At 39.5% G+C, this 26,651-nt stretch overlaps 1 long non-coding RNA gene across 2 annotated transcripts in view; it reads right to left on the reverse strand.

Moving 5' to 3' along the window:
- Positions 1-20,272: 20,272 nt before the first annotated feature.
- The window catches only part of LOC140910384 (uncharacterized), a 30,507-nt gene continuing 24,128 nt past the window's right edge, over positions 20,273-26,651 (reverse strand). For both annotated transcript variants that reach the window (XR_012158558.1, XR_012158559.1), the window contains 2 exons: positions 23,583-23,640; positions 20,273-20,448 (listed from right to left, as the gene is read on the reverse strand). This is a non-coding gene — a long non-coding RNA (uncharacterized lncRNA). The remainder of the gene's footprint in view (positions 20,449-23,582; positions 23,641-26,651) is intronic.

The following is a 26,651-nucleotide window of genomic DNA, read 5'->3' on the forward strand; positions in this document are numbered from 1 at the left end:
AAAAATCACTGAAATCCACAAAGCCTGGGTTGTGTGCCCATGCTCCCTATACAACAGATGGAGAGAGATAAGCACTTAAGACTGGGGTCCACAAAAAACAGCAAACTCCCTACCTAAACTAGCCAATAGCAGTGCTGACGGAGGGGTGTGTCCTCTCTGGTATTTAGGTACCTAAATGCAGGCTGGAGGCACCTATCTTTGTTTCAGAGCCACATCTCCCACCTTCCACCCCCTTTTGGTAAGAGACACCAAAAGAGGAGACGACACTGGTGCTGCTGCCTCCCTTGTAACTTCCAACCCAATGGTTGGAGTGCTCACCAGGGATGTGAGAGACTCAGGTCCAATTCCCTCCCCTGCACCTGATTGTTCAAATCCTTTATTTCCATCTGAGGTCTCATGTCGCAAAAAGAACGCCCTTATCACTGGGTTATATTGATATGGGTCTTTCTCAATTTCTCCTCTTGAAACGGTTCTACTGGATATAAATAAGTAGCCATAGCAGCAGGAAGACTGGACCCTGGATCTCCCACATTGACTCTGTAGTTTGGTAGTTAAGGCAGCATTCTCATACTGTCAAAGTGACCCAATAACTAAGTATTTTTAAACAGGGTGGAACAGTTTGAACAACAGGAGAGATTGAGAAAGCACCGTATTAGAATATTCCATAGCCCCATGGTTCAGGCACTCACCTGATAGGATAGCAATGTTCAAATCCTACCTTTCTCTCCATCATGTGTTGGAAGGGTGGGAATTGAATCCTGGGGGAGTACTAACCATTGGGCTAAAGCTTAAGAGATCTCCCACTTCCCCATGATTCTTTAGGGGTACTGATACAGTATGTGTGCTCTGAACATGCCTACTGGATGGGACTTCACAGGCAAGATAATCAGGGAAACACCTATCTTCACCTGGTTCGAGGATCCTGCTGGGGCTCAGGCATAAGACTGATCTAGAGCTAGAATGAGCAAATGTGCCCATACCCAGTGACAGAAACTTAGGAGCCAAGAGGACTTAAGGCAAAATTTGGGGACCTACAGGGCAGTGGAAGCTGATGAGGGGTTCTGAGGATCTCAGTGGTGCCTAAAGTGGAGATTTAGGGACTAAATCTATCTGGGCCTAGAGGGCTTAAGTCCTTTTATGGATTTGGGCTTGAGTCACTGAGTTTTTGGCTAAAGCGCTATTCTGAGACTTTCACCACATCAACCAAGATCTTGCAATAACAGCTCCCCATAGTTCAGAATCATTGGATCTTCCTACACTGCAATAAATGAGCCATGGCACAGTGATGGCTGGCCTGGGTCAGCTGACTCAGGCTCAGAGGAGTCAGGTTTGCCAGGCTATAATTCACCCCTCTTGCAGGGTCTCGGAGCCCAGGCTCCAGCCTGAGCCCAAACATCTACACTGTTATTTTAGAGCCCCACAGCCCAAGCCCTATGAGGTCAGGTCAGCTGACCAAGGCTCAGACTTGGTGCCGTGGATTTTTTATTGCTGTGTAGTCACACCTATTAAGTCTGAATCCAAATCCTAGCCTCTATTCTAGACCCCTAATGCGAGCCTTAACAAAATCTGGATCCCAACTTTGATTCCTTAGCCTTTTTCTAGTTAGGAGCTTAATTATTAAATGAATAGTAATTAATTTTATACACTAATATTGATAATAGTGTTTTGATTTAGATGAACAGCTTTCAGCCCTACGTGAGCAAATGAGACAGGGAACACAAATTTGATGGGCACAGACAGTTATATGCCATACCATGCTTTTTAAAAAAAATTCATAGCAAATTTTTCAGGTCAAGTTTTTGACCACCTAGTTATTAAATAAAATATAGGTAAAGAGTGGAGCCAATTTTAAAATTGATTTACATGAAAATACATTTCAGAAGCCTTTATTCTTTATTATTCTATTTACTCACAATGCTGTGGGTGTTCTATCTTGCCTTATACCATTTGGCTTTAGGTCTGCCGTGACAGCATAAACTGTCTGGGGAGAGAACCTGTTGTCTGTTTGGCAGCAAACTGATTGTTGTACAACCCTGCATGTTTTACCACCTGTATAAATGGTTATTAATGATCTCTTATAGTCATTTGCCATTAGTTCATGTGTGGGGGTCCTGGCAGCATTTTTAACAGTTAACCAGTTTTCTTTATAGGAAAATTCCCTGATACAGTGGACCCCAAATATGCAACTGGGTCTATTTAGAAGGACTACTGCACCTTCCCTTTGAAGTTGTCAAGGTTCCTTCTCCACTCTGAACTCTAGGGTACAGATGTGGGGACCTGCATGAAAGACCCCCTAAGCTTATTCTTACCAGCTTAGGTTAAAAACTTCCTCAAGGTAGAAACTTTGCCTTGTCCTTGAACCTTATGCTGACACCACCGAGCGTGTTAAACAAAGGACAGGGAAAGAGCTCACTTGGAGATGTCTTCCCCACAAAATATCCCCCCCAAGCCCTACACCCCCTTTCCTGGGGAAGGCTTGATAAAAATCCTCACCAATTTGCATTAGGTGAACACAGACCCAAACCCTTGGATCTTAAGAACAAGGAAAAAGCAATCAGGTTCTTAAAAGAAGAATTTTAATTGAAGAAAAAGTAAAAGAATCACCTCTGTAAAATCAGGATGGTAAATACCTTACAGGGTAATCAAATTCAAAACATAGAGAATTCCTCTAGGCTAAACCTTAAGTTACAAAAAGACACAAAAAAGAGGAATATACATTCCATTCAGCACAACCTATTTTACCAGCTTTTTAAACAAAAGGAAATCTAACGCATTTCTAGCCAGATTACTTACTAACTTTAGAGAAGTTCTGAAGAGCATTCCTGACCTGGTCCCGGCAAAAGCATTGCACAGACAGACCCTTTGTTCCCCCCCTGCTTCCAGCTTTGGAAGTAACTTGTCTCCTCATTGGTCATTTTGGTCAGGTGTCAGTGAGGTTATCTTAGCTTCTTAACCCATTAGAGGTGAAAGGGTTTTGCCTCTGGCCAGAAGGGATTTTATAGTTCTATATACAGAAAGGTGGTTACCCTTCCCTTTATATTTATGACAGAAGTTAGCTAGTGTCTGCATCCATGCAGGTGAATACCCACGTGGATCCAGTTACAGGATTGGAGTTTGAGGCTTGATCTTCACTACCAACTTTTGTCCGTATAACTATATAGCTCAGAGGTGTGGAAAATCCATACCCGACAGCATAGTTACACAGACCTATCCCCTAGTGTACACAATACAGGATTGACAGGAGGGCTTCTCCCATCAACAAAGCTCCTGCCTCTCAGAGAGGTGGAGTACCCACACCCATGAAAGAAGCTCTCCTTTCGGCCTATGTAGAATCTTCACTAAGCACTACAGCAGCACTAGTGCAACTGCACCACTGCAGTGCTGTAAATTTAGACAAGCCCCCAGGGATCCTATCAATTTAACCCTGGTATAACCTCTCTGAAGGAATTTATATTAACTTCATCTCATTTCAACTAATTACTTATACCCCAGGAGAAAAGGCCATGCCACTCACAAGTCCAAAGAATGCAATATCTATAAGTTTCCTTTTGAAAGAGGAGAAGGAAAGTAGCAAATGCTGTATAAATTTTCTTTTAAAGCCAACACCCATTCTCATAATCACCACTTTGGTTTCAAGAGGCGGGGAAAATGCTGTTTGTGGGCAGAGGGTTAGGGTGTGGAAAGGAAGGAATAAGAATAGGTTGGGACTTGCTTAGATTATCTTAAATATAAATACTACGTTTGTGCAAGTGGAGTACAGCCAGAATGGTTTAATTTAGAGTTGAGGACAAGCAGTGAGTAAAATGAATGTTAAACCATTTTTTCTCCTTTCAAACAAGGAAAGGCTCTGAAAGTGGATTCCTTCCTCTTCTAAAAGAGTCTTTTGCCATTACAATGTGCCATCATCTCCCCCCACACACACGCTCCCCGCGTGTATTGTCAGCATGAGCGAGTGGGGGTAGATGTGCTACTCATGTGCATGTCTTATGTGAAGAAAAGTTTGCCTCTGGCATTTCTCCATTTCTGACAAGTACAAAGGTAATTATCAAACTAGTTGATGCAGAGGCCCGAGGCTGTAGTAACTAGTTAACCCAATTTAAAGGAGGCTATTTTTGGTGAATAAGTGATTTTTATGATTGATTTTTTTTTACTGACTCACTTAGGAACTCGTACATATCCAGGTCCCAGAAAAGATCTTATGTGTGGGACTAAATATGATGAAATAAACCACCAAAGACCAGATGCCACAGAAAAGTCCAATTTCTCCTCTTTTAATCTGCAAAAAAATCAATATTCATGTATAAATGGACCAAATGGAAGAACAATGTTTACAAATAGGACCCCAACCACACAAAAATAAAACAGGTTACTGTGAAGTAGTTCTTTAAAAACCCTTAACTCCTAACCAAGCACAGCAAATCTTGTCATCTGTTTCACATATCAAATGTTAGCATAAAAATAAGTATACAGAGTGAGAATGGAGGAAGAACGGCAAGAGAGAAGTGATTTTGTATTTGTAAGTATGTGTGCTTTCATTGTAGTTATCTAATTCCACACAGATCATTCCTTATGGGAGAGGCAGTGTGTTCTAGCAGACTGATCATAGGACTGGAAGTTAGGAATTTTCAAATGACCTTGGGCAAATCAACATACTCTTCCTGTGAATAAAATCCGTCCCTGTGCCATTGCAGAGACAAAGATGTGAGTGGCTTGTCAGGGGACAGTGTACTCCTGCACCCGGTGTCTGATTGCCCAAAGCCATTATGGGCCTTGAGGCACCTGCAGAATAGCAGAGGCATTGGACTGGATCACCCATATATACAAATGCCAACCCAGGAACGGCCCTTACCTGCTGTTAATACACTCCAGACTACTTCATGTACCAGAAGCTTTTGAAAGGGGACAGGAAGTTACAAAGTGAGTCGTACATCTAATAGGGGAAGGCCCTTTGCACAAAGAGTATTCTCCTGGTGAGCATGGGGGACATGTAGCTGCTTTGTGGCCACTTTAATGTAGATGGTATAAATGGCTGCAGGTCCATTAATGAGGCCTTCTGTGTCTCCATTTCCCTATCCAGGATAAATCTCCACTAGAAACCACCTCAGAGATTTCTTCCCTTTTAGCAGTCTGCATCAGGGTTTTTTCTGCATCAGGGTGTGATTAGGCCTGCAAATTATAATTCAGAAATAGATTGGCTAGTAATGGCACCAAATAAGAACCACCAAACCTGTAGCTTCACTGAAGTGACCAATGACTGATTACAGATGCTATTTCAGTTCCAGTTCACATACAAGCAGCTACCGAGTTCTGGAAGAGTTCTGCTTATTTGGCCAGATTGTGATTAAATTACTTGTGTATTTGCTGCACAGTGGGAGCTGCTCTTTTAACTTGGAAGGGAAACTCTGTTTTGGAACTGCAGGTCCAGAGTTTCAATTCTGTTTTGTTGTGCAGTCTGTGTTTAAGACAGACCTCCCATTATAGCCTATTCCATTCTCTTGGAGCTACCACTGCAAGTATGCCTGCTCATATACATTATTTCTTTATATAGGTGCTGTCATAAATATAAAGGGAAGGGTAAACCCCTTTAAAATCTCTCTTGGCATGAGGAAAAATCCTCTCACCTGTAAAGGGTTAAGAAGCTAAAGGTAACCTCGCTGGCACCTGACCAAAATGACCAATGAGGAGACAAGATACTTTCAAAAGCTGGGAGGAGGGAGAAAAACAAAGGGTCTGTCTGTATGATGCTTTTGCTGGGGACAGAACAGGAATGGAGTCTTAGAACTTAGTAAGTAATCTAGCTAGGTATGTGTTAGATTATTATTTCTGTAAATGGCTGAGAAAATAGTTGTGCTGAATGTCTGTGTGTCTTTTTTGTAACTTAAGGTTTTGCCTAGAGGGATTCTCTATGTTTTGAATCTAATTACCCTGTAAGGTATTTACCATCCTGATTTTACAGAGATGATTCTTTTTTACTTCTATTAAAAGTCTTCTTGTAAGGAAACTGAATGCTTTTTCATTGTTCTTAAGATCCAAGGGTTTGGATCTGTGGTCACCTATGCAAATTGGTGAGGATTTTTACCAAACCTTCCTCAGGAAGTGGGATGCAAGGGTTGGGAGGATTTTGGGGGGAAAGAAGTTTCCAAACTATGTTTTTTCAGGAACCCAGATAAAGTTTGGTGGTGGCAGTGGAAGTCCAAGGGTAAAATAGTTTGTACCTTGGGGAAGTTTTAACCTAATCTGGTAAAAGTAAGCTTAGCTGGTAAAAGTAAGCTTAGGAGGTTTTCATGCAGGTCCCCACATCTGTACCCTAGAGTTCAGAGTGGGGAAGGAACCTTGACAGGTGCCAGTCAGGCTCAAATACTATCTCCTCTCAGCCGCCCCTCTTTTGAATTCCATGAGGCTTTAACTAGTTTGTTGAAACTCCCAGGTGTCAATTCTGAGGGAAATTCTGACATGTTTTGGAAAAAAAATAGGGTCAATCAAAACCTTGTAGTTTGATAAAAATCAAAGTATTATTCCAAGTTTGTCTTATAATTTAGAATATAAAATAAATTTTGAAACAAAAGGTCCTTTCAAAAGAAAAAAAGTGTTCCATTCTGCTAAGGCCAAAACAGAATGTTATGATCTTATCAAAATGCTTTACTGTCCCCACAACCAACAAGATTTCATCAAAATTGACATTTCTGTGGAAAGTTTCCATTTCAATGAAATGCCTTTTTCCAGTGGAAAAAACGTTTCATTGGAAAATTTGACTTCCTCCAGTTGTAACTTATTAAACCATGAGTGTCTCCTGTGCTGAAAAAAGGAACAATAAGGGGAACTATAGGTTTTAAGAAGTTAAACACTCCCAAGAGCCAGATGTGCTATTTTATTTATATAAACCGTAATAGTATTCCATCTGAAGGGAAAAGTCACATGGAGACTGCTGAGCATGTGGCAAGGTTTTAGAGACCATAGAACTCTAAACTCAAGGAGTTCTTCTTGAACATGTGCAAAAAGCAGACCCACAGGGATTAAGCTTCTGTTTATCCTTATGAAAGTTCTCTCACCTTCTAGCTAAAATCCCTATCAGCCACAGAAGCAAAGAATTTAAACATTTATACACACAGATGGAAATTCTTGCCTCCTAGTCTTAACTGCAAATCTCTGCAGTAAAGTTTCTTCCACTTAGTATTTCCAGCTCTTTTTTTTCCCTTGAATAGCCTTTACATGAGTGTAATAACCTGTATGGGTTATGTCAAAAATTACTAACACACACTTTCATGGGAATCTGAACAAACCTCAGTTAGCCTTTCTGTTAACCATAAAACCTCTTTGAACTTTATTTTATATTTCCTTAAATGACAAAACTTTGCTGCAACTTTCAGTGGCTGTCCTCTAACTTCTGTCATTCACATTCATGTACGGTCTGGTACATGAGCTGTCCTTGTGATTCTCTTATTAGGTTTATGAATATTCATTCATTTGTTTTGTGTTCTGCCTCCTGTTTCAGTGGCATATAGGCATGCTATTATGTTTCAACAAGCATTTTTTTTTTAAACTTCAAAAGCCATTACTTTTTTTCCTCTTCCAGGCTTCAAAGTAACGTGCATAACATTGCAATGCCTAGTCTACTCATTCTCACCAAGTTTTATTATTGCATTAAGTTGTACTTAAGATTTCATAATTCATAGATTTGTAATCAGAAATATTTTGCAATTTTAATTGCTCTTTCACTTGATCTAGTTGAGAATCTGAGTGGTCTAGTGAACAGAGCATTGGATTGGGACTCAGACGTAAATCCTGTTCCCACCTGTGCCACTTTGTGACCTTGCATCAGTTACTTCCTCTCTGCCTCTTTTCCCCTTTCCCATGTTTTGTTTGTATTGCCTATTTAGGGGGCAGGGATTCTGTCAATGTGTGTTTGTACGATACCTAGCACAATTTTGATTGTGGTATTGTAGTAGTGCTTTCTGGCAACAAATAAATAACAAACAATGACGTCTCTCTTGATATACAGGGATTGCATCTTAATTTGTCTATTTTATATACAATTTCTCTGATAATTGACATTTGCAACAGAGGCTGCATTGTTCAGTGGTTTGAGCACTTGATCAGGAGCCATCCAGGGCTAGGCCAGCATTGACATGGATGAACAAGTCATCTGATTTTTCTGAGTCTCAGGGTACAAATAGTTTGGTTGAACAACAGTGTTGGTGTATTTTTTGAAGACGTCACATTGATTGTTCACGATCCTTTCTTCTTGTTTCCTGGTTAGTCACCGAAATCACATGGTAGTGTTTCTAAACACTGATTGGATAGTGAAACTTTTTAAACAAAATAATGAATGATGGAGAAACAAACAATGAAGAGATTCTAAGTAATAATGAGTACACACAAGAAATTAAAAACTACAGAGAGTTGGAGGGAAGAAAAATAAATTTAAATCAGAGCCACACAATGAGGACTAGTTCAAAATGCCACCAACATAACAGTGAGCTGGAGGAGTTGGCTGTAGTCCTTTCCAATGGTTATGAAAGCTTCAGGAGCGGATACAAAAGATTATATGAAAGTAGCCTATTTAGTTTAGTGGCTGGGGAAGTTCTTGAAGTAGCACATCACAGGAAAATAATAATGGAGATAAAGTTTGAACAGCATTCAGAACTTTTTGTCACTACAAAAAGAACATTGTTTGTCCATGGCACCAATTTAGGTCTGATCTTCATTTCTGAGCAAATTGGATTGACAATTATATAAAAGAGAATTGAGTCCAAAAGCACAAAGCTGTGAGGTTTAGAAACAGTGAAAATGATATGTTTAGAGACAAAAATGTGTTCTGTATGACTGACAAAAGATTGAAAGAGAGGTTATTATGGGAACCTGATTTGTTCTTAGAAAAAGCAACAGATTTCTGTGGGACCTCGGAAGCAAAAAATACTATTCAACTAGAAAAAAAAAATGAGTGATCAAAGGACTGAAAAGTTTGTACAGGTTGTTTAATAGAAAAAAGTATTTGGGCCAGCATGTCCAGAGTTCAGCCACATGAGAGCCTGCACACGTGGACCTGATGAAAGAAACCTATTGAGAGCCTGCTGAGCATTTGGGACCACGTGTCATATGTATGGGTTATTCATGGATGTGCAGAGCATCCAGCCTCAAGAAAAGAACAAAAATACCTTACCGAAATAGAATATCAGCCGACTCTCTTCATGGGGTAGTGTCAGAGGTCATAAAAGTCACACAGCTAGCCCAGCAGAAGCTTGATACATGGTGAATATGGAATGAACCTATACAATTTTTAACTTGATACTGGGGTTGAAGGAACATATTACCAGTTCACCTCTTAGAAGAGATATGTCCAGTCCAGATTAGCCATGCTGACATTATGAAGCATATTGTGGCTCTGGGGTAAAATCTTCAGCAACTGAAAAAACCCACAAAATCAGACTTCATGGCAACCCTAGAGTTAGTGGTCTCTTGGAAACATGGGACTGATTGCCATCTCACTAAGACTGAGGTAGGACAAGAGAACAGCATTAGACACCATAGAAGTGGTGGAAGACATGGCAAAAAGTATATAGTTGCTTGTGTATTAGTACTATTGGCATGCCAGGGAGAATTCAGTAATATTAAGATCATGAGAAACCACGTCCTTGTCCGTCAGCATTCCAAACAAACATCCAATTTAACATTTATCCATCCAAAGAAAATATTGTAAGCTGTGCTCAGCCAAAACAAGCTTCCCTTGCCATCTCTGGCTATATTTCACTGTAATGTGATTACCTAACCTATACTGAATGTTTTATTTAATTTAGGATATATAATAAATGCAATGGGCCATGGTTTTCTGTTGCCCTGTCCCTTATGTTTTCATTTACAACAGGGCAAAGAGAGTGTAAAATGCTATCAAGTCAGAATGGCAGTGTTTTACACTCACTTTGTATGAATGACTGAGGAAGGTGCAGGGCAATGGTGGCTCAGGTCCAGAAAAACTTGTATTGCCATCCATACATATACAAGGCAATTCAGTGGTGCACTGTGCATTTCTCCATGTGTTATGGTAATGAGACAGGTGTTAAAATTAAATCTCAGAGCTGGGATGTGTTGTTTTTTTCCCCAAGTGTTTTAATCACTGCCATTATCCTGCTTGGAAAAAAAAAAAAAGACACTGCAATCTTCATTATTCCTAGAAAGAAAATATTGAAAAGTTTTCATCATTGCAGTTTCCTAAAGGTATGTGTTGTGCACGGATTTTTTCCCTCCATTGACATACATACTCTGGCTGTATGAATAACAATGCAGACATCCAATAGCAAATAGGATATTCACAATTTTTCATTACAGAATCACATTTGCAATGTGTTGGTCAGCACTTTCCTCATAAGCCTCTTTATCTAGGAGTTCACAACTCTGACCAAAAAAAAAAAAAAATCCATGTAAGTTGAAACTTGATAAACAGAGCTTCAGCCCAAGAGGGAACTTTTATGAAATGTTTGGTGGAAATCAGACAAGAAGTTATTCTACAGGAAAGAAAATTAAAATTGTTCACTTTAAAAACAAAACAAAAACTATTCTCTACTTTGTTATGGATGCATATGTCTAAAGATCATGGGACTGACTCTAACATTTAAGGGAGAATATACCCTCTCAAGGATCCAGGGCATGATCCAAAGCTCACAGGGTCAATAGAAAGACTCTTATTGAGTTCAATGGGCTTTGGATCAGTTTCCTAACACTTCAGTCCTTGACCAGGGCAAAATTGGAATATTTTGCCTGAGTAAGAAAATCTCTCTCCCTCTTTTTTATTTATTTTATATATATATATATATATATATATATATATATATATATATATATATATATAACACAGACACACACACAAATAAAGCCTATTATGTCCTTTATAGAAAGGAAACTCAGGAGCATTGTAAATTGAAAAAATGGAGCTTTACTTTTAGGTATTTTGCCTGACACCATTAAGCAGGCCTCACTGGTAACCATTTGCCTCTTATTTTAAGTGATGTCCCTTTTTCAGGGCATAATGTTCACATCCTAGATCATGTAAATATTGGATACCTATGTCTTTCTCCTCATCTGTCACTTCCAACTGACCACATCCTCAGGTTAGTCCTTACACTATAGTCCTTTGCACTATTAACTTTCATCCCATTTTTTTTTACTCCGGGGTGTCATCCAAGTCTTCTTGTATGATATTCCATTCCTCCTCCATATTGGCACTACTTCCTAACTTTGTCTCATCCACAAATTTTATTAGCAAATCCCCACTTTTTGTGCCAAGGTCATCAAGGAAAATGCTAAGAAAGACTGGTCCCAATACCAATCCCTGAGGAACTCCACTAGTAACCACCTTCCAGCCTGACCATTCACTTTTCAGTAAGACCTATTGTAGTTGCCCCTTTAACCAGTTCCTTACCCACCTTTCAATTCTCTTATTAATCTCCATCTTCTCCAATTTAATTTATAACTTCCCCTGTTGAATTGCATCAAATGCCATACTGAAATCCAAGTAGCTTAGACCTATTGCATCTGCTTTGCCTAGAAAATCATTTAGTTATCTACAAACAAAAAAAGTTGATCAGGCATGATCTACCTTTTGTAGAGTCATGTTATATTTTTTGTCCAGTTACCTCTAGATCTAAACTTCCATCTCTTGCCAAACTAGTTCTAAGACGTTGCATACCATTGAGCTCAAACTAATGGGCTTATGGTTTCTGGGATCACTTCCTCCACCTTTCTTAAATACAAGAACAATATTTGCAATTCTCAGATTGTGGGGTACAATCCAAGTTTACAGATGAATTTTAAATCCTTATTATTGGACTTGCAATTTCATGTCACTTCCTTTAATATTATTGGATGGATATTATATTCTTGGACCGAGTTTTCTATAGTGTTGCATGAGAATCTAAATCTGCTTATTGCTAACACATCAATATTCTTTTGCAATGATTACATTAAGTCACAATGAAAATCTAAGACAGACATTAAGAAAATAATCAAGAAAGTTACACTTTAACCAGCAGTGGATCTGGACCTACTTTTTTCTAAGTTTTTTTTTTTTTTTTGGCTTTGTATTAATTGACATGGGCTTACTGAGGTCTATGAAGCTACACCAGTATACCTAGCTAAGGATGTGGTCCTAAACATTCTTGAGTGCCTAGTGTGAACTGGGCACTATCCATATAAACCATTTATCTTGTTGAGATATGAGTACAAAGAACAAACACTGACATTTCATAAATTTGCGTATATCCTTTTTAACTATATTTAGACAAAAAGAATATGTAAGACTCAAACATCTTACAAATCCCATACAGACTTATCTTATAGTGCAGAAAAAAAGATCTTTAAGATTATATATGATCAAGCACAAACTAAAATAAAGCCTCAAGCACACCCTACAGCAGCTTTGTAAAGCCAATATAACTACCCTGATATGCATGATTAACATTGCTAAATTATAAGTCACTGATGCAGAAATTTATAAAATTAAGAAAAATTCAGAAATCAGTCATTTAAATTGATCAACCATGCATTATACAGGGTAGTTACAATCATCAGTCATGACATCATATTGTCTCACTCTTCGGAATATTCAATTCAACATAAAGTGATCAAGCAGTGAAATAAATGATAAAGCTTTCTTTAGACAATCTAACCCAGCAAGTGTCAGGCCCCACTGAAAAAGCATGCATTCTGAAAATAATAGGGTTAACATGAAGGCTTATAAAATTCATACACAGTTTTGCTCATTCAGACATGAAACCAAGTACAATAATAATGTTGTATAGATAAGAAATTCTAGCATTGATCACTACTACTGATTATTCATAATAAAGCATACTTTCAAAGAAAGTTTTGTACCTATAATTTTATATTATTGTATTACAAAAGCATCGATTTCATACACTTAAGGCCTGATTCTCTGCTCCAGTGTACCAGTTTTACACGGGTGTAACTCTTGATTTCAATAGAGTCAAAGGCATAAAAGAGTGGAGAGTCAGAATCGTATGTCTATTCCACCTTTTTTTTCCCCTGAAGCAATCAAATAAGAATCCTTCAGCTTCTGTGGCAGGTGCAAATGATTTCAACATATCATCCATTACAGATCACTCAACCTGACCTATCCTTAATCCAAGCAGTGAAATGAGTAGGTCATAGACATGCACTAACTCCAAGCAGAAACCAAGTGTTCTATGAAAGAAATGGCTGTTTCCTCTCCCCACATCCCCCCTCTAAATCTGAATTTTGTTGTTTTAGACTCCCTTGAACCCTGAAGGTTCATCTTTCAAAATGTGAAATGAAAACAATGAGGTGCCTACCCCATATAGTAGGAGAATTACTGCGGAAAACCTTATTCTCTTATTACACTAGCGGTCACAGACCCTATCTGTCTCAGAGGATGACAGAAAATCATTGAAACAAAACTCTATTGTCCAGCAATGATAAAGAAAAGTACAGTTCATCCCTGAGCCACTGTATCAGTTGTCACTGAGCAGTGACAGACTATAAAATGCTTGCCTGCTGAGTCCTGAGTCATTGGCCTGAACTTCTGCCATGTTTTTATATTAGGCTTTTGCCTGCCGCACAATCATTTGCTGACTCCGTCAGAGATAAATGTGTTAGCCATGGATAGAACAGAGCAGAAAGGACAAAATAAAACAAACTTGAGAACATGGGAAAATGAGAAAATTATATATCAGATCATGAAGATAAATACTGGAAATAATCCTAGCACCTATGTTGATACAATGCATGATACTCTCTGCAACGGGCTCCTTCTGGAGACTCCTTCAAGAAATCAATTCCAATGACAGTTCTTCACATATATTCACATTAGCTCTATGGTCTGTACTGTAGACCTTTTAAATATGTACTGCCCTGTCTATTTTTGGCTCATTTTCTTTAATCTAAGTGCTATTCAATTTAAAATGAAAAAGAAAACTTTAAAGGAAATATTTGGGCTGGGTTGTCTGTGGAGCTAAACAAATTTAAACCAGCTGATGTCAGGGGAGCACTCGATTTATTTCAACTGGGGTCTGGCCCTTTATTTTTAAAAGAGTTGTATTAAAAATGTCATTCTTCTGCTCAGCAAAGAGACACTGAGAAGGCTAATTATGAAATAACCACTACCATGAAATGCTAATTTAAAATAGAACAAGATATGATGGGCTAAACAGCATGGTTTCTGTAAAGGAAAATCATGTCTCACTAATTCCGTAGAATATTTTATAAAGGTCTGTGACATACGGTGATTTCCTGCATGTTCTTATAAGACTTAATTAAGAATAAGTATTTTGGGGTTCCATTGTATTAAAATGCAAAGTTTACATATAATTGTGAACCAGGATTTTATGTAACCTTTCTAAGGGGGAGATGTGATGGGAGGCCTGTGAGTTCAGAGGACTTTATTGAAAGGTGTGCCAGACAGGAATGGACTTTTGGAACAGTGTGTGTGAAATGGATTTCCTGGGAAAAACCTAGGGGAAGGTTAATGCACATTCCTCACCCTTGGTTATGAAAAAGCCCAGTTGCTACACCCTGAGGAAGGGGTCATTGTCTGCTGATTACCTGGTCGCAGAAACTGTCAATCAAAAGCTGAAAAAGTGAGCTGTAGTTCTCATTCTAAAGCTGAGTCAGTTATGAACTCGTAACCATGGGAAGACGCAGTTGTGGGTTTTGAAGGACTGACACCTATCAGAGCCCATCGTTGGGTGTGGGGTTAATCTCTGGTAAGCTTTTTAGCTCATGTGTAGGCTTATTATGTTTTCTCTTCAATGCTTTCATCCTTAGAATAAGTATGCTTGCTTAGAAAGAACTGTGGTAACTTAACAGCAGGCAACACACTGGTCGTAACCTCCAGAGAGAAAGCAAACACTGGAATTTTAGGCAGTCTGGCTTCTGGGGATATCTAACTATGCAGCCTTGAAGAACCCCAGTCAGAAGGGAGAGAGACATAGGCCTTGACTCAAAAGAGGTGACTGTAAGGAGCAAGAAGCCATACTTAAGTGAGTGCCCTCAGTGGACCACAGAGGGGGAATACAAGTTTGTCATACTTCCAGGGTAACCAATGTCAATAAAGTAGTGACTAAAGGAGAACTGGTTAACAATGACAAAGTCCCACGCAGGAGGCTTCTAGAGAAGCCAAGTTGTCTTGGGGTGAAAGGCAGATCATCATGAATCAAAACTGACTATGAGACAGAAAGCAAAGAGTAGGACTAAGTGGTCAAGGTTAACAGTAAGATAACTCCAGGTTCTATACTGCTCTGTTGAACCTTTTCCCTGCGTCTTGTAGCAATTTGCTGCAGAGGGATGCAGCATCTGTGACAGCCTCAGAGTTGACTCAAGGGAATTTACTGCAGTCTCAGTATCCTACTCATGCTGCAACCTGCATTACTAGGTAGACTTTCCAAAGCCTAAGCATCCTAGCTAATCTAGCACTTTACGTGAGAGAAATTAATGACTGCCTTTCACATGTTGCTTATAAAGTTCCAGAATGTACAATACATACCAAGTACTTTAGAGAATCCACATACACGAGGAATAATTCTTCTACCCTGCCCGTTTTTGCAGGTGCACTCTAACTACATCTGATTATCAAAATTCTCCAAACTTTCTAAGGCCACAAGTGAAAAGAGAACAGAACATGAAGTAGTAATGAAAGCAATTGGTAAAGATTAAATAATGATGAAAATCTTAATATGGCCAGTGAAAGGGTTTTTTTGGCTTGTTTTTTTTAAACCCTGCACTTTAATAACCCACTTTCATTATATAATAAGGACTCAATGGCAAACAGAGAATCTAAGAATCAGAAATATTGCAGACAAGTTTGGCTACTTCCAAACATAGCGGTATCTGCTGTTTCTGAGGTGTATTGAAAATGTTTGGTAACGCCAAATTATTCCAGGAACCAAACCAGTGTGTGGCAGTCCATCTTGGAGATGAAAGAAGCACAAAAGCTACTTAGTCATCTTTCCCTCCCCATTCCCTTTCCTTGTTGATTTATTCTTTCCCTGATCATTGCATCCTAAACACATGTTTGGATCACAACTAAATTCTTTGGGACAAATTCTATTTTCAGTTACACCAGGGTAAATCTGGAGTAGTTCCATTTGGAATGGTCTTATTTTAGTGCAATTCCATAGATTTTGGAATCACCATCTTTCTTTAATAATGCACTTATGAATTGTTTTGTTTGTGGGATTTTGTGGAGACAGTGCAGGTGAGCCAAAGCAGTGCCAGTGAATCTGCTTCTTTGTGCCTCTACCAGGAAAATCCCATTGTGGAAGGTGGGGACAGCAGCCAAAGGAGCCACCACAACAGTATTAAGGCTGCAGCAGTGTTTATGTAATAATTCTACAGCTACACCATAATTAGAGATGGAAAAAGTTCTGCAACCCCTGACTCTTGCATAGCCTCATCCTTGTGCTTTTACCTGGACTATGAATGGGGAGAGAATTTGGTCGCGCACACACGCGCGCATTAGTCGTTTTATGTTGGTTTCAAAACTATAGTAAATATATCTATATAATTACAATCTCACTGCCAAATTTCTCTGATCAGATTTCTACACAACAGTAAAAAACAAGTCATTATAAACATTGTGTATCTAATTTTCCATTTCTGATAAATATATCTAGAGAAACAAAATAATTGATATTTACAAAAATCAATTTCTTTAATATGGCAATAAAATTTTAACCCAACACCTTTTCAAAGTTTATTTCAGATGTACTGTACAGTATTTACTCAGATATCCATTTAATCCCATAATAATCATGATGATTTTCTATTACACACTTTAGAGCCTTTGGAGAGGTGGAACAATTTCTGAAATAAATAGAAGTTATTTTAGTGGACTTTGCTGGAGTCTGAATGCAAGTTCTAATGGTTCTTTATCTGAAGTAATCTCACATTCAGGGTTTTAAAGTGAGGGCTCATTAGGTTTTATCATCTGAAGATCTAATAGGGAAATAGTAAGTACAGTAAATACCTACTTGAGGAGCAAAAATATATTAATTAATGCACTGTATTATGTCTGGCATTGATTTTTTATGGACTATGCTTTAGTGTTTTTATGGTAAGTATGTCTGGCTCCAGAAGACCAATCAATGGGAGACAAAGTAAGCTGATTTTTTCCCTTTTATGTTATTGGTTTATATAAACGAAAACATTCTTTTGTTAAGCTGGCAGCAGATTCCCCGAAAAACCACCAAACTCTCAAAGTCTACAATTTGTTATTTTTGTGCTCTATTTAGAACAGCAGAGCTAGTGGTCAACAATTCCAGAGTATTTTATATTCTGAATCCTGCCCATCAAAGTCTTTCTACCATTTTTCACCTGCCGTTTCTCCAATGGTCTTGAAAGGGACCAAAGATAGAGTACAGCAAATTATTCATAAAGTATAGGATTTTTTTTACTACTTAATTTTCTTCCTTTGAAGAAATGCATCACTGTTTTGAATGTTAAACTGGGTGTGTTCTATGGTCACATATGGAACCTAAACGAAAAATGTGATTGAACTGGTTGAACATACCAAAGTGTTCAGGCAGAAGCCATTAGAATGATTTTTCAGAGGGGGTGAAGTTGAATTTTGATTCTGCTCAATCAGAAAAAAAATGTTGGCAGCAGCACAGGGAAAATTACTGGCTGTACCATGCTGCTGTTTTAACTCCAACAATCCTAAAGACCATAGAAGATGTAAGTGATATGGTGGACTTGCTGAATCATTCTCAGAAGACAGCAGAGGAGAATGAGTGGTCCATGAATGCTGGGGACTGGACTAGATGAGCTCTTGAGGTCCCTTCCAGTCCTACAATGATGGGGTTCATTAGGTCCCTTAAGGCATTGCCCCGGGTTTTATAGCAGCAGGATGTACCTGATCTGAACAGTCAGAGTTCATGGATGTGCTCATAATCCTTCACTGCAGAATCATTCTGAGCTAGGGCAGCCCAAAACAAATGGTGAACTGTTCATTGTCCCATCTTCCATGCAACTGAAAGATCCATTATTTGCCACTTTCTAGGTGCCAACTGTTCAGACTTCTGTCTTGTCTGGGTCACAGGATGGAAGATTTTAACTTGTAGTCAAGCCTGATCCTCTTTCATGCCACCTCTGTTGGTAAAGCCAGAGCACATAGATCCCTCAGTGCTTTTGTCTCCATCAAACTGGTGTACCTATTTACATCATTTCGTGGAATATGTCAATTACATTTAGTCTTCTAGGATTTTTTGTTAAAGTCTTGAAAAAGTGTTCAGTCTTAGGAACACAGGCTGTTTTACATTTTTGTTAGACAAGTTTCTATGTGGTGGCAGTGATCCTTGGAGAGGGAGATGTGTGAGCAGCAGGAGAGTTTGCTCTGTGCATTTTGATCTCTGGATTAGAGTCAATTCTTGAGGCAGCTCTCTGGGAGCTGGATATTGATGTTAAACAGATTTCTGTCAAAGGATATTGCCTGTATGCTGTTTGACTTCTTGTGTTCTAGGACTGGAGTTTGAGTATAAATTAAACAAATTGCATTTAGAAAACAGACTTCACATCACTGATTCAACCTCCACTAGCAAGTGAGACTACAAGAACCTGAATATCTGTTACTACTTGGCAGAGGAGTGATGCTGGTATCAGAATAGGATATTGGTGTCAAAGAACAATGTCATAATTATGATTGACTATTCTTTGTCCTTTGCTGTTTTCTTTCCACAGTCTAAAAATTGTCAAATATGGCTGTCTTGTACTGTATAAAATGTCAAGTGCACAAGATTTTTTTTAAAAAATGCCTCTCATAACTAGACTGGAATTACACAAAATCTTGCAAAACAATATAACTCTTGAATTTTGCCAAAAGCAAATAGTCAAGAATGCAAAAAGATACTGAAGATCAGAGTGGAAACATCTCCATTTGAAAAGAAATGAGGCAACATTCAAATCTGGTACAAGCAGTCACAAATTTGCCACCTGTCTGTTGGGAGAGGCTCACTTCCCCTATTACTAATACGACAAAAGCAAAAGTAACAATTGTAAAGATGAAACTATAAAGTAAAAATCAAAAATTTAATTTGGGCATTTGAACACCTGGGGTTACATGGGTTGCAACTAAATTTCTGGTATTTGTCTCTATCCCATCTGTTCTTACTTCCCTTTTCTCAGTCATATCCCTGAATTCTACTACATTCCTTTTGTCATCACTATTCTATGTCCCTCATCACATCTGTTCTTGCCTGCACTCTGCATGAAACTGGTGCTGGCCTCATAGTCTGGTTTTCTTGTGGAAACTGGGTTCCCAAGAGGCAGTATGTTCAGGACAATACCTGTCGCCTCCTGCAGTGGCCTATGCTTGGACAGGACAGGAACTGGATTTAAGACAAAGGGCAATTAGGCACCCAGTTCCCATTGACTTGTCAGGAGTTGGATGCCTAGCTCGGATTTGTGCCTTTAAAATCTCCTGTATCCTAAGTTCATAGAGGGCACTCTTGCTTTTAAACTGGTTGGAATCTAGGAAGAGGGATAGAGTACCCCATCAGTTAGAGAAGGAGGTACATGCAGCTAGAACTAGTGTCTTAGGACAACAAAAACTGTTTGTAGGGCATACAATTACTCAGGTTCAATTGGAGCCCTAGTACAACCATAGACCATGTATTCTCTCCTGTCTGTATTAAAATTATTCCTTATTAAAACTCTGGTTCAAAATAACTTCTAAATGTATGCCCTGCTCTGTTTTCTTAGCCAGACACAGGAAGACAACATAGATGAAAATTAATTTCAAGGTGTTTGATAATGCAACAGATGTTTTAAGAGGGAACTAAAAAAATTCCTTCAGGGAAATGTAGGAAAAAGTGTTGAGAGAACTTTCAAAAGTGGAACAGTAAGATACTCCTCCTCCTTCCCCCAGACAGTTTCCTTCAAGGTTTTCTAGAACCACAAGATAAACAATGTCTACTCCTGATCCTTCTATTTCCAGGGCCATAGCAGGTGTGCTCCGCACAGCCTTCCGACCATGACTAACCTCCACATTGTTAAGTATTTGTCAGTGTGTAACAACTGCATGCGTTTTACATTATCATAATATGCCTTATAGGCTATTGAAAGTGTAGCTTGTAGAAGTGTTTTATTGTACCGTTTTGTTTAGTATCTGTTGTGGACAACATTAGAGTAGAGAAGCAAGACGGGTATTTATAAGCAGTTATTTACTGGTAAGAATCTAAATTAAATTAGCCAAATATCGCCTGTAACTATATTACAGAGTTACACACCTTTTTAGACTGAATGTGTCTATTGTAAATTTTTATTCAAACAGTTCTTTATAGTTCTTAGAATATCTTAAAATGATCACTGATGCCAAGTGGCTTTCTTTTATATGCTATTAGAACACTGTATGCCTTATTTTCCACAGGTGCTGGGAATCTGTAGATCTCCATTCACATCAAATGGAACTGTGGGTGCTCAGTAACGCTGAAAAAAAGAAATTTGGCATAATTTTACTTTACAGTTCTTAGTCAAATATACTAGGTCAATGAGCTAAGGCCCCAGTTCAGCAAATCAGCATCAATGGATTTAAACCTATGCTTAAGTGCTTTCCTGTGGAAGGATGGACTTAAGCGAATAGGGATCTGCTTAAGTGTTTTGCTGAATCAGGGCCCAAATCTGATATAGTGGAATAGTGCTGAGAATCTACAACTCCATTTAATTATAATAGGAGTTGCAAGGACTCATCACCTCCAACTATTTGAGCCACTGTCATTTTTGACAGTAGTAGTACTGTAGGATCTCTGGTAGCATCTTAGCTTTCTTACATTTTTTCAAGACTCAGAAATTGATTGTGCTGGATCTTTATTGGTAATAAATACAGTGGTAGATTAGCCACTGGACCAATGCCCAGGGCCATGGCCAATTGGGGGGACCGCCAAAAATGGGCACCACAACCCCACTCCCCACCCACCCGCCACTCCTGCTGGGGAGCGGGGTCAGAATAATGGGACTTGCCATGCTCCACCCACCCAGCCGCGCTCCTGCTAGGGACTGGGAGTGAGGGCAAGGCACATGGGGTTGGAGCCAAGTGGAGCAGGGCAAGTCCCTGTGCCCTGACCCTGCTCCCCACCAGGAGGGTTGGGGAAGTCCTCATGCCCTGACCCCATTTCCACAACAGGAGTGCCAAGAAGGGGGTGAGCGAAGGGACTGCAGGCAGAAGGGGTAGGGAGGGACCGCACTTGCTCTGGACCAGGGCCCCAAAACACCCTAATCTGCCTCCAACTGTTTTAATACCATTTAAGTAAGAATTTCTGGAAACAGGAGAGGGTGGGGCTTAAATACAAAACAGATCTGTGTTCCAGTGACATTTTATGTCACATTAGGCCACTAAAGCCTGTCTGAAAAAGCTTGTTTTTTAATCTGGTCAGGTTGGACTGGCTCATAAATTTTGGGCATGATGAATAAAGAAACATGAATGAAGAAAACTGGAGGAAAGGAACAAAAAGTAGCAAATAATAAGCAGCTAGATTGATTTAAAAGAATCCAATATTATGGCCTGCACGGTCAGATCTTAGGTTTGTTTATTCAAGTGGTGTAGAATAATATTTGCACCTTTTATTCAGTTTCAAAGAAGGGAAACTGAAATGTTCTGATAAATGGGATGGGTCATACATTATGGTTACCACCAAATATCATCAATTAGGCAAAACAGGAACCATTCACCTATACCTCAGAAGCAAAAAAGTTGGCATGTGCAAGATTATTTGCTGAGCCATATTACAATAAAGAGTGAACCTAAAAATAAAAATTCACCCTCATTAACTGTCACTTGTGGAACTTCACTATAGTATCAGCCATCCAGAGTATCAGCAGTTAATATACAGTTTAGCCAAGCACAGAGGAGAACAAAGGAGAGATCATAATGTCTTTTGTTTACTACTTTTCAAATGGATTAGTACTATATAGGCTGCTATCAGTGGTAGAGAATTTAGTAACAATTGTAGCAGATGCAACTCCAGGTTTAAAAAAGGTAATAGAAGGCAAGTAAGATAATATTAGTATCTTGCTTGTTCTGTAGGCTTTATATATTAAATTCTCTGTAGGTGTAGCTCAATGGAGTTATGCCAGTAGAGAAATTGGCCCAGTAACTGAGCTCTTCATAGTTTTCTTTCAAATTTGGATATATCTGCAGCAGCAGATGTTAACATGCCCTCTAATTTTATGTCAAATTTTTTACCAAAATCAAGGCTGGGATTTCCAAATGAACTCAAAGGAGTGAAGTGCCCAAGTCTCGATATATTTCTCTAACTTGCTAAGACAACTTTGAAAATCCCAGGCTAGGAATAGAAAATTCAGCAACCTGTTAAGGAAAAGTTTAGCATATGTGACTCCATTTTGTTTGGGGCCCACCATTGTCTAAAAGCAAGCACATCATGCACCAGGAGGTGTGTTTCTTAGATACTGCATTCCTGTGAAAATCCTCCCTCCTACCCCTCTCCCCCCTTGTTTCCAGGCTGTTTCAACTCCCGGTTTCTGTTCTTTGTCTGTTCCTAACTCCCTGCCTCCTGTTCTTTATGTGAGCCTCCCATCCTGATAAGAAAAGTTACTGATGCATTGCTTTAGGACCTGTAATGTAGTTGAAGTAATGGTTTAGTACGGGGAATGTACCTAGCAGAGATAGGTGGTAGATAAGGAAAGGGTTTGTCTATTGGCTAAGGTTTCTGATGCACGAGGGCAGCATGTTTTGCTAAAAGGCATATAACCTTTGATTAGCAGGGGGGCACCACACTCAAGCGTAATAAACTTAGTGTCTCTGGAAATTCTGCAGTTGTGGACTTTGTTCGTGTGCCTCAGCCTAGGCTCGAACAGTGCGTGACCTATCGGGTATAATTTGCAGCAGTTCCTGTGCGTGACCTATCGGGTATAATTTGTAACAAACCACAACCAGCTATTTTTTTCATGCGACTTAAAAAAAGAGCCCAAATACTTGTTGAGCTTTTGAGTACAGTTCATAAGTTTTTCTAAGTTATTCTGTCCCTGATCAATTTCACACTAGAAAACAATGAATACTTTCATATATACTTAAAGTTTTATTTTTGGTTCAGTTTCCTGATAGATTTCTCCATCCCTCACTGGTCTCAGCCAGATCATTTGCAAATTAGTTCTAAGGGGAAAAAGGTCTTTATAGTTTTTTTAAAAAGTGTCTGACTTTCCCTACAGAAGCTTGGCAGCTTATGCCAGAGGATAAAATAAAATACAGCTGTTCTGTTTTAAAGTTTTCTTTAGTTTCTGATGCCTGTGCCACAAATACATACTTCAGAATTACAAGTATTCTGGTGATGACAACTTTTCCTCTGAATTTTGTATTTAAATAAACTTCCCCTCTCTTTTTAGTGATTTAGATACTTTTTGTTTTTGGGGAGGTGGGGCAGGCAGGAGAATGGATATTGAGGCTCTGATCCTGACATTAACAGAACATGTGCAGACTGCTGCATCCTCAAAGTGCTGTTAAGGTCAACAGGATGCCACACAGAACAGCAATGCCCCTGTGCTATCAATTCCAGCAATCAAAAACTAAAATGGGTGTTTGTGGGGTGCCTTCCTTTCAACTTCCTTACCTCTCATTCCTTGAGCCAAAGTGCATTGAAGTCAGTCAAAGTATCTGTAGTCTGGACACTTGTCCCCCCGCCGAAAAAAAACAATGAAAGCATTTAAAAATCATGTTAGCCCTTTTCTCCAGTTTCACATGCTTTTTGAAAGAGCATTTAAACATAGTATTAAAGGTTCAATTAGTGTTATTACTAATTCTAAAGGGGAAAAAGTGGTGACTTGGTTTTCTTCCTTCACCTCTTACTCATCCCACAAAAATATCTTGTTCACCAAGATCACAATGCACTGATCACAGTCTAAAAGTGACCTTTTATTTCAACAATTCTGTTAGCTCCTTACTTGCAAAAGTGTACATTTTCTTGCTGGCTCAATGGTGCATATTTCAATATGCTCTTCAGACTCACTCTTCACTGCAGTTCTAACAGGCTCATTCAAGCTTACAATGAAGAGTGACCCTACCAAACAAATGGCAGCAAGGTTACAAGCTAAAGCTTATGACCCTCCAAAAGCTTGTTTTCCTGAGCTGTCTAATAGGGTGAACACTTCACTGATGTTCATTGTGCAAGAACTCCAAAAATTGGCTCTAAGACTGTTTTACCTTGATGACACATGATCATTGACTTTAAAGTTTATTCTCCCAAGGCAGAGAGAAAGGGAGAGCAGTTTATTGCTTTGTATCATTTGTAATATATATACCAGTACACCTACACTGGCATTCAACTTCCATAATATACTACAATTAAGATTCAAAAACAAAGCAAGTCTTTCACAGTCCAAATCCCAGAGAGAAATAGGTTTTTAGGTTTGCAGTGTAAAATTCTCTACTGTCTTGTATCTAGTCAAGATGTCACTTTCTAAAGCTTTTAAGGCATTTGGCCATTATGAACCAAGTAGGTTAACATGACACTGGGCCTTGCAAGTTTCTCAGGCTTCAGTTTGTAGCAGTTAGACAAGAACCAGTATCTGCAGGTTCACTTAGCAGTCTAAGCACTACAAACTTGTAATGACGAATTGCCCATCTCCCAATTAAAAAAATTCCAAAAATGACAGCCCAAATCATCTCTTCCCCCACCCCACTGCCTGAGCTGTGCAGAGAGGGTTCCCTCCATGTGCAGACTCCCCACTCCCAAACAGGTGGTCAGCAGTGCTACCTCTATAGCATCCTCCTCCAGATCTCAGCTAAAGCCCTGCATAGCTTAGTAGTTCATTCTGAGAAACCCTTTGTCGCCATCATGTACATCTTCACTGAAGATTTAATTCAGGCATTTCCCTTAACTGAGCTCCCATCCACACACAAAAAGTCTGACATGAGTTTTGTGGTATTTTCAACTTAAGATAGCTGGCCAGTGCTAGGATATCGGTTCAAGCTTGACTTCTGTTTTCATGCAGTACCCACTTAGCAGCAATGCATAAGCTAAAATCACTTGAACATAAGAACGGCCATACTGGGTCCGACCAAAGTTCCATCTAGCCAAGTATCCTGTCTTCCAAGAGTAACTGATGCCAGATGCTGCCGAGAGAATGAACAGAATAGGTAGTTAGAGTGATCCATCCCTGGTCATCTACTCCCAGCTTCTGGCAGTGAGAGACTAGGGACACCCAGTTCACTCAGATGGCCAGGGATGCAACCCCATGAATAGCTGTTGATGGATCTAATCTCCATGAACTTAATTATTTTTTGAACTCTGTTATAGTTTTGGCCTTCACAACATCCCCGGCAATGAGTTCCACAGGTTGATTGTGCATGGTGTTGTGATACAGCACGGCCAGATGGCAGCAGGAGTGTGATATGAGAGATATGCAAGTCCCAGGATGAGGAGAAGCCTTATTCCCTGTAGAGGGAAGAAAGGTTTCTATTAATTAAAAGCACCTGAGGCCAATTAAAGCACCTGAAGCTAATCACCTGATAAAAACCCCTGCTTCAATCAGCCAGGGGAAGGAGTTGGAGCAGAGAGCAGTTTGAAGGAGTGCCGTAGCTGGCTAGAAGACCAAGACCCTAGGTAAAGAGACACCTGGCTTGTTGGGGGGGAGAGAGGAAGCCCCACAAGCTGAAGAGCAGGAGAGGGAAGTAGCCCAGGGGAAGAAACACTAGTTCAAGTTGTTTACCACTATCCCTAGGGCCCTTGGGCTGGGACCCGGAGTAGAGGGCGGGCCCAGGTCCCTCCCTTTCCACTACCCTTCTCTAGGTTACTAGTGGGATAGTAGATACCCTAGTTCAGGGCAGGAAACTGAGGCCTATAGAGAAGGAAATAAGCTCTTGTGGGACTAAAGCCAGTACTTTCTAATGATGCAATGAGAAAAAACCCACAGGATGAGAAGAGAATTATTATCCTTGAGCACCAGCAGGAGAGTGAATTTGTGTGGGGGGGTGGAGGGTGAGAAAACCTGGATTTGTGCTGGAAATGGCCCACCTGTTGATCACTTTAGATAAGCTATTACCAGCAGGACAGTGGGGTGGGAGGAGGTATTGTTTCATGATTTCTGTGTGTATATAAAGTCTGCTGCAGTTTCCACGGTAAACATCTGATGAAGTGAGCTGTAGCTCACGAAAGCTCATGCTCAAATAAATTGGTTAGTCTCTAAGGTGCCACAAGTCCTCCTTTTCTTTTTATCCTTGAGAAGGGAGTGTTGGTATCTCTGAGCACGGTGGAACAATCTAGAGGGTATACCCCACTAGCTGAGAAGCAGAACACCTGTGCAGAGATCCCCCTCAGGAATATAGTCAAGAAGCTCATCTACAGATTATGGGAGCAAAGAGTTCAATATTACATTCATAAAAATTTCAGTAGATGAAGATGAGAATGGAGGATCTGCCTGTACTGGGGGAAAGACACTTCCCTTCAAATATAAATTAAATATAAATGAGGTTTTTAGTAGTTATCTGAAATGGTGTGACTTGGATCCCTGTAGATATACCAACAACTCCTCTTCATAAAACACTCTTTTAAATTGTAGTTTCTGAAACTTAAAATTAGTTAGTATATTTCTAAGCAAGTGGGTTCCTGCCAAGTGGCTGTCATTTCAATATATTATCCAGTATATTTTGACAGAAAACTCAGTACAATAGCAAGAAACCA

The sequence above is a fragment of the Lepidochelys kempii genome, chromosome 4, assembly GCF_965140265.1.
Source record: "Lepidochelys kempii isolate rLepKem1 chromosome 4, rLepKem1.hap2, whole genome shotgun sequence".
Lineage (NCBI taxonomy): Eukaryota > Metazoa > Chordata > Testudines > Cheloniidae > Lepidochelys > Lepidochelys kempii.